We start from the raw sequence: 4160 nt of genomic DNA, 5'->3' as shown, positions 1-4160 counted from the left end.
AGGACAACTTGCTGATAAAAAAAAGAGCTCAGCTTGAAGCCTTCTAGCTTACACAGCAGGAGTCTTCTAGAGATTTTACTGCTGGTAAGGAAATTCTTATTTATAGAATCAAGGATCCTTGTTAAGATTTGACTGCATTGGCTTGCAGGCAGAAAATTTGATGATTTTATTTTTATTTTTTCTTTTGCCAGATTGATCCTATTTTCAGGAGGCTGGAATATATGCGGAATTAAGCATTGGCTCTAAATGCAGGAAACACAGTAAATCAGAATGACAATAAAAATTATTTTAAAATACAATGTCTTTCTCATTGATTTAAAAGCACTAGATGCTTTGGGGCAGGGAGAGTTGTAGTAATACTTATAGTTAAACCCTATTATTGATGTGGTGTTCTATGAGTAGTTATAGTTTGTGAAGGTGCACATGCTGGAATAGATGAAGCTTGGTAATAATTATTCAGCTGGATTCAGCACTAGTTAGGGAAAACATTTTATTACATTGACACAAGAGTGTATAAATGCATATTACAAATAAGAAACATTTTTAATTACATATGAATGAGAGAAAAGGAAATCCTAATTTCAAATAATAGCATCTCTGAATATTCCACAACAAACACTAAGTGGGTTACTCTTAGATATTTGCTATAAGGACTCCAGGTTTTCATTGGGTCCTGCCTGAGAAGACACTGACCGAGCTAACTCTACTGCATGGTAGATGCACAAACAATAATTGCCTTGATCAGTGAACAATGGAAAGTAAAGGCAGAGAATCACTAGTCACACAAGAGATGTAACAATAAGAGTACTGAACTGAGAATGAGACTAATTTTTTGGTCTTCCTATCACCTCGCCTTTTTTCTTTTCTTCCTTCCATCCACTTGCCCATCCATGCATCCATTAGGTTTTAGGTATCAAGCACAAGTTGTGAGCTAAGCACTACCTTTAACAAAGGACCTCACACTTAAATGTGAAATAAAAGAATCTAAACTGATAAACTACAACGCAACTCTGGAAAGTGTTATTTTAGTTTTTAACAGAACAAAACAGAAGTGTTGTGGAGTTAGAAAGAGTCTCTCTGCGGATGGGGTATTTGAGCTGAGTCTTAAAGTATGAGTAAGAGTTTGCCAGGAGAAAAAGAGGGGGAACATAGTCTAGGTAATCATAGCAGCATATAAAAAGGTTCAAAGTAGCAGACTAAACCAACAACAGCAGCACTGGTGCACTCTTGTAAAGATGAGAAGTTAAAGAGGAAGTCAGATGCATAAAGAACATTAAAGAGAAATTATTCATGGCTGGATTTTATGTGGCAGAAAAAAGATTTCTGTGTTCAATTTGTAAAATTATGGGCAACATGCAATTAACGATATTTTAAAGTGAGAGATGAGATGTTCTCATATTTTTGTTTAAAGATGTAAACTTGAGTAGAAAATTTGGCAAAAACTGAAATGGAGATTTACAGTAACAGTGCAGTCAGGACACAATTAGGACCTTAATAAAGGGGCAGTAGATACCTAACAGAATCAATAGAGAGTGGAGGGAGTGGCCCAACTCCCTCCAAGAGTGTATCCGAGATACACATGGATAGCACTCTATTTGAAATGTGATTCATTTGACTTTGTTCATTATTGATTTGATTAGTATAATAAATTTTAAAGGCCCTGGCTGGTGTAGCTCAGTGGATTGAGCGCAGGCCTGTGAACCAGAGGATCATGGTTCAATTCCCAGTCAGGGCACATGCCTGGGTTGCAGGCCAGTTCCCTGCAGGCCAACTCCCAGCAGGGGATACACAAAAGGCAACCATACATTGATGTTTCTCTCCCTCTCTCCTTCCCCTCTAAAGATAAATAAATAAATAAATAAAATCTTGAAAAAAAATAAAAATAAATACAATAATAATTTTTAAATTTATATTATATTTTTATCACAACAGATTATACTTTGTTTTTACAAGAGAACTTTTTATGTGTTTTAGTGTTACTAATCAAAACCTTTTTTATGTTTGTCATTCTGTATAAATTGTTGTCATCTCTATGTTTTCCAGAACTCTGAAACACATTAACTATACTTATGTAAACATTATTCATGAGAAAGATATTTTAGACCTTGAATATTATACAAATATTAATATAATCTTTAGAATTTTCAAAATTATTTTTATAGAACTTATCTCATGTGTTTCTGACAAGTCAGTAAACATTCATGGAAATATATGGCACTTAGAGACCACAGTAGATTAGCCAGGGTCACACAAGAAAGTCAATATTACAACAGACGTTTTGACTCCAAATGTGGAACCTATTTTCTTATAACATACTATCTATTTTATAGATTTCTTAATGTTGTCTGTACTTTCAAACCATATTTGATTTTTTTCTTTTATAATTCTGGATCTCTATGACTTTTCTAAAGACTGATAATTTTAGTGTAACCACAGAAAGACTGAAATGACTAAAACTCACATTTAAAAGACACTGGATGAAAAAGTAGGGTAATGGGAGACCTGATCTTAAAATACTCATTTTGAATCTAATGAGAAATAATCATTTGAAGTGTTCTGCTTTGTAAAGAACTTAATGCATTTGGTCATTGAATAGATGTAAAATAGAATAATAATTACTAAAAAGGCATCATCATTAGAAGAAGTACATGTACTAGAAATGATGGTATAAGCCATCATTCAAAACACAGAAATTAGCACTGCAGTTAAAATCTTCATATATTTTTACATATGGCCCTTTATGAAAAGAGTCATAGATGAATAGTCAATAAACTTGAAGCTTTTGCATTAAATACACTCTATTGAAAGTTCCAAACTTGTTATGCTTGAGGATATAAAATTCCTGTACGGTGCAGCATTCAGCAAACAGAGATCAGCTTAACTTAAAAACCAAAGTTATTGCAGTAAAATTATTTTGAATCAACTACAGCTCTGTAGTGGTGAATGTTTACCAATGGTCAATGAATTACCTCCTTCATACAAATAATTCTTAGAACCTCTACAAAGGAATCATTAAAGGCACATGACCAGGTTGACAAGATTGTCATTCCCATGGCCTCTGTCTGTCATCCATTTGATTTATATAGTCTTACACAGTTTGATTTGTTTACCTTTGATCATTAGAGAAAATACAAACCATGCTGAGGAAAAACAATTCTGCATCAAATTTCTGGCCCCCTTATAAACCAAAAAGTCCTATTTCCTTGGATCTCTTTATGTAATATTGCTGAGATACACTAGAATTCCAAAACTAAATAAGAAGAGAAAACAATAAAACTTCTATAATGTAGAAAATATTAATGTCCTATTTCTACTCGTCAAAAATTTTCTAAGTATAAACTTCAATTATTGTCTATAATTATTTACATCCCAATAGTGTATAATCTAGTGTCATTAAATCAACCATTCCACTAACTGACCTTTTCATTTAAAAAAAATGCAAGTTACTTCTCAGATCTCTCATATGAAATCTTGATGCCGTTAAATACTAAGGAACATTTCCATCTGTCAGCTTTTTTCTTTCTTTATCTTCATTATGCTCAGCAGGGGCTGTCAAACTATAACGTGTTTCATAATCTATTGTGTAGCTTTCAGAAAGCTTAGCTCCCCAAAATGTCAATCCATTTACCCATTTGTTCAATCCTACAACACAAAACAATTTAAAATAGGAAGAGCAAGTTTCTAAAACATTTCAGTTTTTACTGGGTATTTTTCTCTGTTGACTTTGGTAAAGTTAATATATAGGTATCAGTGATTATCTTTGCATTTGCCTCAATTTTTAATTTAATCTTCTATTTCTTGTCTGTCAATATTAACTGATATTTTTGATTCCCACATCTTAGCTATCTAGAAATCAGTGATTTAAATCTGTTTCCCTTCCTCTAGTCCTTCTTCTCTAATTTTAGTACCATTTTTTCTATTTGTCAATAAAATAATGTTTATATATGTATATTATTTGTAATTACCCTTGATTGAGTTTTGACTCTTCAATTTAAAATTAAAGTAATAAACAATCAAACATGACAATGTTAGATGACAATCATCCTCCAATAAATTCTCAGAAACAGCACACACTCACATCATACACTGGAGTTTTTGAATGTTGTAAACTGGTTTTCTACATCCATAAAGTCTGAAGGGTGGCTTGCTTTATGTTAAAT

The sequence above is a fragment of the Sturnira hondurensis genome, unplaced genomic scaffold (genome assembly GCF_014824575.4).
Source record: "Sturnira hondurensis isolate 20B ecotype Veracruz unplaced genomic scaffold, ASM1482457v3 Scaffold0020489, whole genome shotgun sequence".
NCBI classification, from domain to species: domain Eukaryota; kingdom Metazoa; phylum Chordata; class Mammalia; order Chiroptera; family Phyllostomidae; genus Sturnira; species Sturnira hondurensis.
This window is presented reverse-complemented; position numbering follows the sequence as displayed.